Source organism: Thermobia domestica, chromosome 1 (genome assembly GCF_964235325.1).
Source record: "Thermobia domestica chromosome 1, izTheDome1.hap1.1, whole genome shotgun sequence".
Taxonomy (NCBI): Eukaryota; Metazoa; Arthropoda; class Insecta; order Zygentoma; family Lepismatidae; genus Thermobia; species Thermobia domestica.
Genome location: NC_137454.1, coordinates 396,514,269 through 396,528,526, shown reverse-complemented (window position 1 = coordinate 396,528,526; position 14,258 = coordinate 396,514,269).

Here is a 14,258-nt window from a genome sequence, read left to right as displayed (position 1 = left end):
ATTTAGACTGCAATTCATAGAATTGGAAAAAAAAAATAAAAATAATAAATTAAAGAAGAAAAAGAAGATGTCATGGTCTCTGTTGCCAACCATACTAATATTTCAGTGCATATTTTACAGGACATCACTTTACCCACTGAACTGATGGATTTTTGAAAACAGCTCTCTTCATCATATTTGCTAATTTAAATTCACATATGATGGTTGAAGATCCCCGGATTTTCATGTTATTCACAAATTTTGCTATTTATTACAAAACAATTTTTGATTGAATTCTGAAATGCAAACACTTAAAGCGTGCATAGGTCGAATGTAGAGACCTGCACGGGCCGGGATTGGGCGGACCGACACTGATTTCTCTTCAAGTCGGGCTGGACTAGGGCCTATTAATTGCAATTCTTTAATAATTATTGACTTTCGTTAAACAATAATTAGAATAAAGGCAAACGTTGAATAAGTATGCCCGTGAAAAATGTTACAAAATGAGACTTTTAAAATTTTTTGGGCCGGGGCGGGCTTGGGCCAAGAATTTTAAAAAACTTATCGGGTTCGGACCGAAAATCTCGAAAACTTCGGGGCGGGCTGGGCCGGGCCTAGGTACATTCGGGCTGGATTGGGCTCGGGCCGAAAAAATCGGCCCGTCCAGGTCTCTAGTCGAAAGGGTATATCATCGAAGCCAGTGTCCAGTGCCGATCCGGCCGACAGCACATAGACACAAGGTCACACTGCTAGATTCTGTATGGTCCAAAAATCTTACACTTCGCTATCAACCCTTGCTGTCACCCTTCTGTTTTGGGAGATCTTGGGGTAGTTATTTATTGCGCATCTTTCCAAAGAAAATTCCTTTTCTCCGTTTAGGATCTTTTTAGCTATTAACCAGTTTGTGTGCTTGATCTTCGAGATGTTGACTGTTTGTTATATCTGCGTGTGGTAATAATATATGTTGTAGTATTATCTATATCAATTGTAAATAGAATATACTGTAGATTTAAACGTCTAGTGTTTGTGTTTTGTGTGATAAATGATATTTTGTTAACTGAATACGCCTGATCGATTTGTAGTACCTTTTTGTAAGGGAAGCTATGAGAAAAGATTTATTTAAAAAAATCCTAATGAAGAAATCCTAGAAACCAAGTGAGTGAATGCAATTAAAATAATGTTTTACACCTTCTAAGTATTCCAGGGTGGATATCACAGAATCTTTTGTCCGTATTAAATGTTGTTACTAAGACTGTAACGTTCCAGTGTTCAGTTTAAGGGGTTGGAGACGAATTAGGAGTATAAGCGCTATCATTTTAGTTGTATGGAACAAATCAATTCGTTCCTTCTACTAATATTATAAATGTTGTCCATGAGACAAGATTTGGAGCTGTCTCGAGTCCAAAAGGTCTGCTGATAGGTATACCTGTTTCTATTAGAAGAGTTCTGTTTCTTTTTCTATGCTGATGCAAAAATTGTATTTTTTTCGCCGGCAACCCTATTATTATATTCCTAACATTTTTAAATGTTAAGTATTTGTTCTCGTATTCATTTTAGTCGGATAAATCTCCTTCCCATTATGCTTATTTGAGGATAGTGTTGAAATTTGCAACAAAAACTAGAAATTTGCCACACAAATTCAATTTGTACAAATTGTTATTCAAATTAAAATAAAGCTACTTACTCTGTTATATTTTGTTCATTCAAATTAATACTTTTCACACCACTAGTAAGACAGACTTTTCATTCTGTGTGCATAGTTTAAGAAATATCGTCTTGCTATAGATACATGTTTTTGTTTTCAATCAAGTTTGTGGGAACGAGTAGCCTCTTTAAAAGAGTCTGGAGAAACTGCATTTTGTTGAGTATTAAGTGATTTTGTAGTTCTTAGAACAAGTTTCAAGTAGTTATTTTATTGTGTTTTGGTTATGTAACACTAGTAATCGCCCCACTTGGCCTAACTCTTAATAATCCAATTTGGGTCCCCCATGGACCATAGTGAATGAATCAGGGATGCTTTGGCCCGGGATTACGTCACCTATTGAAATTTTGCTTATGCTTATTCAGGGGCCATGCACGATGGTACGAATGAATCAGAGGTACCTTGGCCATGTTATGACGTCATTGAATTGGGAATATTGGATCAGAGGTCATGATGATTCTTTAAAATTACTAAAAATATGGTCTTGATGATTCATTACGTTATGAAATAGTACAGGTTTACGAATGCTTTCGTTCCCTTTTATGGTATAAATTTGGAGATTGTTATGCATGGACTAACACTTGTGCAAATGAAATCTTTAGTTTTACGTCCCACGATTATGCCGGTTGGCTAAAGGCCCATACAGCAGAGGTGAACGCTCTACCACTGAGCCACCGCACCTCTACTGGTATGAATGAATTAGAGGTAGTTGGTTCGATCTAATATGTTCGTGTGACGTCACTGAACTGGGATTTTTAGCTTGGAGCTTATGATGGCTTGTTTCATTCCCTTTTATGGGTATAAAATTACCAAAACAAGGTTTGATCTCTTTCTTGATGACCTATTACATTATGAATTAGTAGACCCCAGTAATAGTATAAATTAGTATTAATATGAAACTCGAAAACTTTGGAGTTCCTCCGTGGCTAACCGGTTAGCGTATGCGCCTTTAACGTGGGAGACCAGGGTTCGATTCCCGACAGGAGCTCATGCGGTTCGGATTGTTATCCCTTTGATGAGATGGACTAACACTGGTGCAAATGAAATCTTTAGTTTTACGTCCCACGATTAGGCTAAAGGTGACGATGAGAAAGGATTGAAAGTGTGGGAGGAAACTGGAGCATAATGTTACCCACCACAAAACTACTTTTTGCGGTGTTTGAACCAGGGACCCCATACAGCAGAGGTGAACGCTCTACCATTGAGCCACCACCTCCCTTACTGGTGCGAATGAAGTTGAGGTATTTGGTTTGAGGTAATGTGATTGTTTGACGTCGGGATGACCCTATTTCACTTTTGGGATCCCCCACACATGGACCATAGCGAATGAATTAGAGATGTTTTGGCCCGGGATTGCATTACCTATTGAAATATTTTTGCTTATGTTTACTCAGGGGCAGGGATCACTCAGGACACATAAGATCACATTGATTTACATCAGGAGTTGGGGGAGGGAGGGGAGTATCGCACCTCGTACTCTTTGATGAGTATAAAAATATTAAAATTTGGACGTTTTTTTAACTTATCCTATTATCTTTCACGAGACATTTTCGTTGTATAATAGAGTACAATGATTTATTTTGGGAGTTATCGTTCCCTTTGGAGCATTATTACGTTATATGGAGGCATATTTAAAATGATTTCCTTAAATTTGATAAGCACTTTGTGATCCATTTTTTTCGCTTCAGGTGTGAACATGGATACCTTGCAATTGTCCCGAGTTCGATTCTTGGAAATGTTGAAGTTAATTTAATGTTTCCGCGAAAACGATGGTGATAGACCGAAACAGGGAAAACATGAACTTACTTGACTGAGGATTGAAGCAGGGACATCACACAGTAGAGACAAGCGCTAAGCGACCGTACACGTGTGTTGATTACTATGCAATGGTCCCGAGTTTGATTCTTGGTGTTAGCTTCAGGAAATGTTAACGTCCCCCTTGAAACGATGATGAGAAATGAGAAAACATCATAAACTTACTTACTTGCGGATTGAAGCAGAGAACTCACACATCTGAGCCACCATACTCCATTGAGAAGTTCAGTTTGTTGATTACTATGTCATGGTCCCGAGTTCGATTTTTTGTGTTAGTTTCAGGAAATGTTGAGTTTAACGTCCCCTTGAAACGATGATGAAAAATGATAGGAGGAAACATGAACTTACTTCGTTGTGGATTGAAGCAGGAACCTCACTCGTTAGAGACAAGCGCTGAGCCGCCGTACTCCATTCAGTGCGAACAGTTTCGCGTATGAAAAGAACATGTACAGGTTATGTTACATTACACATTTCAGTGCGAGCAGTTTACACTAGGTTTATGTTTCATATAGAAAGATGGAAGATCTGTGTTGTCATCTTTTTATTTCGTGTGCGACTTTGACCTTGAAGAAAAACCTTGCTGACTCAGTGCTAAGCATTGGCGTATACACATAATCTTATTGTTTAGTTGGTTGTATTTAGAGATGAATCAGACATTTAAGGATGTTGGTTCGAATCTAGTTGTGTTCGCTGTAACTCAGTGCCTGAGCGATACTTACCGAAATTTTCCACTGTTGCCAACACTATCAGAATGAATCGATTCATTTAGTCGGAGCAGTTTCGTGACGAAAACTGATTTTTGTTTTGCACAGAAAATTTTTTCTGAAACAGAATTTTGTTTGTACATAAATTTTTTTTCTAAAACAGAATTTTGATTGTACATAAAATTTTTTCTGAAACAGTTTTTGTTTTGTACACAAAAAATTTCTGAAACAGAATTTTGTTTTCGTACACAAAAAATTTTTCTGTAAACATTTTTTTTTCGTAAAATACACAAAAATTTTCTGAATCAGTTTTTTGTTTCGTACACTAAAAATTTTCTGAAACAGAATTTTATTTTGTACACAATTTTTTTTATTTCGTACATGAAAAAAAGTTCTGAAACAAAAATTTAGTTTGATTTTTTTTCGTAAAACATTGATTTATTTTACCGGTAAACTGATTCAGAAAAAAGAAATTGAAATCGCAGTACAGGAAAAGAATTTGATTTTAGGGTGTGAAATAAAACACAGAATCATGTTTTTGTACATTTATTTTAGCATGTGAAATAGAATACAGAATTTCTTTTTCTTCAAAGGAAGACGTGTCCGTGACGGGTACAAATTCTGTAAAGAGAAAATAAAAACATATGAATATACATGGTAATATTTATTTTGTTTCCTGTGAAAGAAGAAAAACAGATTATTAACATAAACTAACTGATCAAGAGAGTAATGTGAGAAAAAGAAAAGCAAATGTGACGTACCTGAATTCCTTTTTTTTTCTCCACTGGTTTTTGCAAGGTGATGTCATCTGAGTTTGTCTCCGCTGTGGCCTCGTTGAAGCATGTCCCGTGTTGCGGTTGATTCTTTGCCCCGTCTTTGGGAAGTGATGTTGGTGGTATTAGGAAAAAATATGGCTGTTATTCTGTTCTGGCTTTTTTATACCCATAGGGCAATGTCTCGTATGTGTCTGGTACTAATCGGCGTTTTTTATAGTTGAAACTGTACTTCTTTTCTTCAGGTTTTGTGACAAGATGATGATCGTGGGTTCTGTAAATTTTGTGCAGCGTGCTAATGGAGATTTTTTCACTGGATTGATTTATGATCATTTGCTCCAGACTATTGAAATTTAACTTTTGACTTGCAGTATAATTGAGTGTAAACCCACGAATTTTGCATACATAACTGGTTGATTTCGTGTCGGGGTTGTAGATTTCCAAGGCGTACTGTTTTGGGCCACCAGACACGAATTTTTTAATGTATGCTTTTGGTCCAATTGATTCCAGTTCATTTGACATTGAACCAAGAAATACTTCTGGTTCTATTGTGGGCTGTGATGGTCGCTGCGTGAATATCACGGAATCTGTATCGAAATATAGTACTCTTTCTTGCAGCAATTCTAAATATTTGTAGAGTTCCAGACGAGCTTGACACGTTGTAAATGCTACAAGGACAACATTAGCATTGTGATTTTGTACTGGAACATCATCTTCATACTGCCAATAAAGGTATAACAACGAATCATTAACAGGTAAAATTTGGTTGACTTTTATGTCTGGAGCAGTTAATTTCTGATAGTTTTTTGGGATCATTAATGATGGTCGTTTGGCTGAAATTGTCTCTTATAGCGAGTCGTCCCCAGAAGGCATTCAAACAGAGTTTTGCAAGACTACGACGTGCTGAATTTGTCATTATATTTGCTGCATCCAAAGTTATGCCTTCACGTTGTTGTACCATTTGAATATACTGCTGCTTTTCTTCTTCGGTGACGCAATTGGCAGGCCAACCAGAAGCTTCCAGCTTAGATTTCAAAAATGTGTTAATGTATTCGCTGAATAATCCGCCAGTCTTGGTTTCTGGATCATATACGGTGATGTCGTAATCCCAAATTTCGTAAATTTCAATGACTTGATACCCAAGTTCAATGGCTTTTTGAATTTCATAGGACACCCACGTTCCTGTTAGACTTCGTTCACTGTCCGAATGTGTACATTCAGAATCTTGATTTAATGCTGTGGCACAGGCAGCACAAAGTGGAAACAACAACTTCTTATTTGAGCGAAATGGCAGCACTGGATGAAACACATTTCTGCTAGGCAAAATCTTCAACTTGACCAATCCGTTGACATCTTGAATGTCGGGCATTTCTGGATCTCCCTGTAGATATATTCGTGGATGCCCTATTGGATACCGTCCACATTTATTCACATAAGGATACAGGGAAACGATATCCAAGAATTTTATTTCTTCGCCTTCATTTTCATTTGCGACGTGATACAATTTAATGGCATTAACACGACCACCATAGAAGCTGTCTCTTGGATTTAATGGTGTCTTATTAATATAAGGATGTGTGCTTAAAGAAGAGGCCAATGCTGGATTGGATTTTAACACTTGACGAAATTCACATTCCCACATTTCATGTACTTTATATCCCATGGATCGTAATAATTTGATTTTACGCTGTGTTCTCTCGTAGCGATAGTTCATCGTTTCTTCGGAGTTCTCATAAATGGGCTGATCACGGCCTGTAGGGACACATAGAGGACAGCCATGGAATCTACAGCCTTCAAATTCATACACGTGTTCCTCTTTAGTGTCGGGATCTTTGTAGTAATCGTCCAGATGAAAACCAGCAACATAAACTTCTTTCCCTTTGGCCGCATGTAGAATTGGATGGCCCTCTTTTTCTTCCATGTAGGCAAGCCACTGCAAAGCAATCCGTGACTGATTGTTTCTGTGACGGTATCCTCGTGCAGGAAGAATGCTAATAGTATTGGGTTTTAAGAAATTTCGTCGAAATACTAAATTGCACGCACTCGCCAAAGTGATAGCCTCCAGGAAAGGATTGAGGTGAGTTTCTTGTTCAAAAGTGGTCATGAAAGATATACAAGCCATTCGAAGTACGTTGACGTCCTGGACACAATAGTTCACCAATTCTTCTTGAAAATAAACGTATCGTTCTGGTGATCGTTGTACCATGTCATGAATTTTTCTCGTTCATCCACTTTCATTTCATCTGCACCATAATAATGGATGTCCGGTAATTTTCCCACATACGCTTGATTCGCAGCAGTATTAAAAAAGTGTGGAAAATATCCTTTGGTCGCTGGTAAATGAAATGCCTTGGATAATTTACTTAAAGCCATTGGCATGAAATTTAAAGAGTCAATAAACGATAAGTGATTCACTTTCATGCTTAAAATTTTTGCTCCGTTCAAGATCAAGGTAGGTTTCAATTCATGTTCTTCCACTAAAGATTTAAGAATAAAATGACCATCATATCCCTTAGAATTATGTGCCAAAGATACAATAAGTTTGATGTTGGGTCGTGGTTGACGTAAATACGCAAGAAAGGCATTGATCGGATCATCTTGAAAAATATGTTCCCGCTGTCCACAAACTTCACATGGATGATGTATATTTTCATCTTGAACACAGTTGTAACATACTTGTTGGGCCACCAGTAAATTGGGCTTATGAAGAAAGTATCCTGTGTGGCTTCGATATCATAGAAAACAATCATAGCCTTCTTGGCATGTAACACTGATGGAACTCCAGGTTTTAATTGAGTCGTATCAGGCTTCATGTAGCATTGGTGAGTAGACGTAACGTGTTTATGGCACACATTACAAAAATAATCTGTACAATCATGTTTTCTTTCCCCTGTATGGACAAACGAATAAATGCGTAGACATTTGGAACACTGTTTCACCATCTTGCATATTGGTTGGCCCTTATGATATGGTACAGTCAGATGATTTGTATAGCATGTTTCACCATAAAATTCACGATTGCATTCTGGACACTGTTTCTCCGTATTGATCTTACTGCATGGCGGTTTCTGCAAACATTTCTCACACATGGCCGAACAGTTCTTGACGTGTGCAATACGATGATCATATTTTTTGTGGCATGCAGCACAATAGTATTTAGTAGAAAAAACCGACGTTAATGACGTGATGATGTCATAATGAGAATTGATGCACATTAAATTGATTGGAATCTTGTCTTCGCCACCCGGTCCTTCATACACAATATCTTCTCCGGAAAAGCTGGTGTATACGGTAAGTTTATAATTTGTCAAGTAGCGTTGCAATTGTCGCAATTCTTCCACGGATCCCCCATGATCTAAATTCACTGATGATCTGGATAAAAGTTCATGTACGTCAGGGAGAACAACACACTTGCTCTGGTTGTGATATTGTCTGTACAGTTTCTTGTTCGTATCCTTATATTTCTTTAAGCCAATAGCAATCACAATTGCATAAGCCAAACATTTCTTGTCGGTGTTTTTTACTCGTAAAATGCCTTTCTTGCACTTTAATAACTCGTCGTTTAATAAAAGACCTCGACGCACTAATCCAAATCCACGGGGCACATCCACATGATGAAAATGTACAATGAACGGTTCGTTCATGAGAAAACTATCGTTACTTTGAAGGATGCGATCAAAGGAAGCCCATAAAGTCTGCAGTGTCAAATTACTTGCACGCCGAAAAGATAAATAAAACGGTTTGTTCTTCTCATCATGAGATAAAATCGATAATCCAACCATCGATAATTCGTCGACATTTTCCAATAAGTAATCCAGCATCTGTTGAAAGGAGGCCTGAACCCATTCAACAATATCGGTGCCACTGGTCGGAGCATTAATTTGAATTTCCAGCATTCGTCCTTCGAGATTAAAACGCCGATAATGTCTATTGATTTCTCGCAAGACAGTAAAGCCAGAAGTAGCCATATTCAAATAGGAAAAAGGTAAGGTAAGCAAAAAAGGAATAGGCAAAGAAAACAAATATCTAAAACGAGAAGAGAAAAAAAAGCACGAATTAAAATTGAATTCAGAGATCACTATGTTATCAAAATGACTACACGATCAATCCTAAAAGAATTATCATATCTCAAATAGTTCTACTACTGAAACGTTTTATTGTCGTCATACTGGAAATCAAACCCGGACCAACATCAACATGTAAATGACCTAAGTTTCTGTAGTGATAAAAAGAATGAATGAAATTGTTTTTCTAAGCGTGCTAAGAAAATCATTGTAGTAAGCATTTTTCCACTCACACTGAACTTTAAACGTATGACGAACATGAAACGGAAAACAAAATCTCATGCGCTTGCTTTTTTCAAGCGGTTAAACAAGGAATACTCGAATTCGATTCTCGGCGGGACATCAGATCCCACATTAAACTGAAGGTCCACGTCTCACGTTGTAGGGGAACAAATTCGTGCGTAGTTTCTTCGTTTACGTTAATGGTAACTTTCAGAAACTGAGCTAAGTGGTTAGCGTTACGCACCTCTGGCCCTGGTTCAACACACAGTATGCGCTCAGATTTAACATTTAGCTGTATTCCTAGCATTAACGCTGAAGGGACGCTAAACCAAAATCAACATATTTCTCGTGCTTACTTCTAATGTGTGGGATGTGGCCCGGGTTCAACACCCAGTATGCGCTCAAATTCAACATTAAGCTGTATTGCTAGCCTCACTGCTGAAGGGACGCTAAACCAAAATCAATAAATCATATTTCTCGTGCTTACTTCTAATGTGTGGGATTCCTAATTCGATCCCCGGTCAAGTAAGTGAGGGTTATTCTTCCATTTGCTAAATATTTCATGCTAAAATAAAAACAGTGATAACAATGTTATCCTCATGCAAAAGCACTCCATTGATATTAAGAAAACACGGTTGAAACTTACCTCAAATTCAAGGAACGGAGTAAAGTCACGCTGTCACTAGAGGTACACCTTCGTTCATTCACGATCTTCGTGGAAGTAGGACTTGAAAATGAAATTAAGAATTTTATTTAGGTCTGAAACGGGTTCAACTATAAAGTGACATCACTATCAGCCAATCAGAAACGAGGAAAATAAATCAATGACATCACGGAGAACCAATGAAAACACAGCTTTCATCATGTATCATGAGCCGAAACATGATGTAAGAAGCAATCTGATTGGTTGTGACATTATTCACGTCTTTTCTCCTTACACATCAATCGTTACGATATCTAGTATCGCAATTTTGATCATGACATCATACCGTTGACTCGTTAGTTTATTACGACATTCAAATTACCACATCTAAAATGTAATTCATTTTCCTTAAACTTGATTGAAAAAATGTAACACTCATCGATATGTTATGAAACTGTCTTTGACATAAATGTAAAGTTGATCTTTAAAAGTCCGTCAGCTGAGAAAAATACTGATGTAGTATAAGCACATGCTGCAATTTCACAATAACAAACTTCAATGCTTAACAACGAGCAGAAATGTGTAATGTAACATAATCTGATCATGTTCTTTTTCATACGCAAAAACTGCTCGCACCGAAGTTGGCATGGTGGCTCAGCGTTTTTTTTTCTGATGTGTAAGGTCTCTGCTTCAATCCGCAAGCAAGTAAGTTTATGATGTTTTCTCATTTCATCATTTCTCATTATCGTTTCAAGGAAGTTCATGTTTTCCCCCATTTCTCATCACCATCGTTTTCGCGGGGGGACGTTAAATTCAAAATTTCCTAAACTAGCACCAAGAATTGAACTCGGGACGATTGCAAGGTATCCATGTTCACCCCTGAAGCGGAACAAAATGGATCACAAAGTACTTATCAAATTTAAGGGAATCATTTTAAATACGCCTCCATATAACGTAATAAGGCTCCAAAGGGAACGATAACTCCCAAAAAAGTAAACCATTGTACTCTATTATACAACAAAAATGTCTCGTGAAAGATAATAGGATAAGTTAAAAACGTCCAAATTTTAATATTTTTATAATTATCAAAGAGTACAAGGTCCTATACGCCCCCCCCTTCCCCAACTCCTGATGTAAATCAATGTGATCTTATGTGTCCTGAGTAATCCCTGCCATGCTCCAGTTTCCTCCCACACTTTCATTCCCTTCTCATCGTCACCGTCTCCTTTAACCTAATCGTGGGACGTAAATCTAAAGATTTTTCATTTGCACCAGTGTTAGTCCATCTCATCAAAGGGATAACAATCCGAACCGCATGAGCTCCTGCCGGGAATCGAACCCTGGTCTCCCACGTTAAAGGCGCATACGCTAACCGGTTAGCCACAAAGGAACTCCAAAGTTTTCGAGTTTCATATTAATACTAATTTATACTATTACTGAGGTCTACTAATTCATAATGTAATAGGTCATCAAGAAAGAGATCAAACCTTGTTTTGGTAATTTTATACCCATAAAAGGGAACGAAACAAGTCATCATAAGTTCCAAGCTAATAATCCCAGTTCAGTGACGTCAAACGAACATATTAGCTCGAACCAACTACCTCTAATTCATTCATACCAGTAGAGGTGCGGTGGCTCAGTGGTAGAGCGTTCACCTCTGCTGTATATGGTCCCTGGTTCAAACCCCGCAAATAGTTTTGTGGTGGGCAACATTATGCTCCAATTTTCTCCCACACTTTCATTCCTTTCTTATCGTCACCGTCTCCTTTAGCCTAAACGGTATAAGCGTGGGACGTAAAACTAAAAGATTTCATTTGCATCCGTGTTAGTCCATCTCATCAAAGATATAACAATCTCCAAATTTTATGCCATAAAAGGGAACGAAAGCATTCGTAAACCTGTACTATTTCATAACATAATGAATCATCAAGACCATATTTTTAGTAATTTTAAAGAATCATCATGACCTCTGATCCAATACTCCCAATTCAATGACGTCATAGCAGGACCAAGGTACCTCTGATTCATTTACACCAACATGCGGCCCCTGAATAAGCATAAGCAAAATTTCAATAGGTGACGCAATCCCGGGCCAAAGCATCCCTGATTCATTCACTATGGTCCATGGAGACCCAAAATTGGATTATTAAGAGTTAGGTCAAGTCAGGCCAATACTACTACTGTAACACAGTATTTTTTCTTTTGAAAACATTGTAGAAGTCTTCACTATCAACAACGTTGTGTTAAAGGAAAGACCACATCATCTGAAAATTTAATTTATTGCTTATACACAATGCGGTGTTATATCGAAATTATATCACTAGTAGCTTATACCGAAAACGACAGAATGTTATCGTTGTCCGACTTACTTCTTATCATAAAAATAATATAGGAAATTCTAGTCTGACCTACAAATAAAAAGTAGAAATCGAAGTTGACGTTTTTTAAATCATCTTATTTAGGTCTAAACTGGTGTTAAATTATACCAATATATCCAGTCTGGTATTTATAGATTCTTGTGTGTGAAGAGGGATAGACTTAATGCCGTTTTATGTAGTGTAAAATCCAATCAAGTCATTTTATCCAGCGTAAATTTGACAGCTTACTGTAAGTTTCCGTCTGTAAATTCCATGAATTCCATTTACCGATGAGCTTCTCTGTAGCCTGATGGTTAGGGTACGACAAAAATAATAGATGTAAAATGGACTTTCATTATAAAACAATGTTCCCTCCATTATACTGTCCCCCCAGATATAAAAGATAGGATTAGCTCGGGAGAGTAATGCTCCCGGAAGTAGAAACGAGAAACACAGTTCTGATTGGTTGGCGTTATCCACTTCTAGCCACGTTGCATTAAAATAGCAGAAATCAAACGCTTGCTGCTGTCGGCCTTCATGGCAGAGTGGGCTAGCGCTATATGCTAGTAATAAGAGTATCTTTTGGCGCGAGTTCACACCCGGCCCGAGGAAAGTATTTTTTAATATTTTTTTAAAATTTGTATAACACTTATTAAATTAAAATAATATGAAAATAATACTTAAAAAAGTGATTTATTTACTTTTGTGCAGATAAGTAGTTGTAGTACTTATGCCCTTGTACTCCATGATATAGGGCTCGTTTTGTTCCCCTTGTACTTCATGATATAAATTTTGTGCCCAACTTAAAACAACTGGCTAGAAGAGCGCGTAAAGCAGCTGGCTAGAGTAGCGCGCGGAAAAACGGACTTCCGGGAGTATTACTCTCCCGAGCGGGTCGTTAAAAAATCTTGTATGTAAGAGGGATAAAAAGTAAGCAAGCGGGAATTTTCCCCTTCTCTCCGCTAAATTCCACCTTGAATATTCACTTTGTTCTTTCGTTCTTATGAAATTCGATTTACTCTTTATAACTACATTGTACTGTACTGTTTGGCAGCAGAAATCTACACCGTGTATAACGAGAGAGAAAAATATAGTATTCAAAAGCACATCAACAATGGGGCTTTACTCTTTGAGATCTTATACCGCCTTGAAAGAAATTACCAATTAAAAAAATGAAAACAACACGGTCATTCGCTGAATTAAATTCTATTTCTTAGTGTAATAATCAGTTTTCCCTTTGCTGTGTGTCTTTGCGGGTGATGACAGTGTGTGCTCGTAATGATTTGGTAAAATGTCTAAATCACAAAGTACAACAATTAAATATTTTGCGAAAAAAGCGTGCAATTACAGAAAACTTAGTTTCATCTCCTTTTTCGAACAATTGTGAGTCTCCTGACTGTAAACGATCCAAACTTGCTTCAGAGACTGTGAGTGATGATCCTAATTCAAATATTTCAAATTCAGAGAAGTATGTATCAATTTCAAGTGATGCAAGTGGAGTGGTGTTGGATGGGAATGAACAACGTGAACTATTACCAGAATCTGTGTGCAGTGTTCAAATAAATAGTGTGACTGAAAACAGTCCCGTTCCACTTATACATGACTTGAGTCGGTCAATGTATGATGGACCTTCTCAGTCTCGAAGGACTATTTACAAGCAAACTACAATAAAAACCAGGTAAGAAGTATTAATAGTAGTTGGTACGATAAATACAAGTTTATAGAATATTCGGAACAGGGAGACGCAGTATTCTGTTTTTCTTGCCGCCATTTTCCACCCACCTCTTGCAATGCAGATCCCACTTTTGTGAAAGTTGGCTTTTCAAATTGAAGAAAATTGGTGAAGAACTTCAAAGACATGCTGAAAGTGAGTGTCACAAAACATCAATAATTAAATGGAAAAATTTTACAAGCACTGAATGTCACGGGACTGTAACATCTATGCTGAGTGCAAAACATAAAACAGATATTTCACGAAATCGCTCGGTAGTAGGCAACA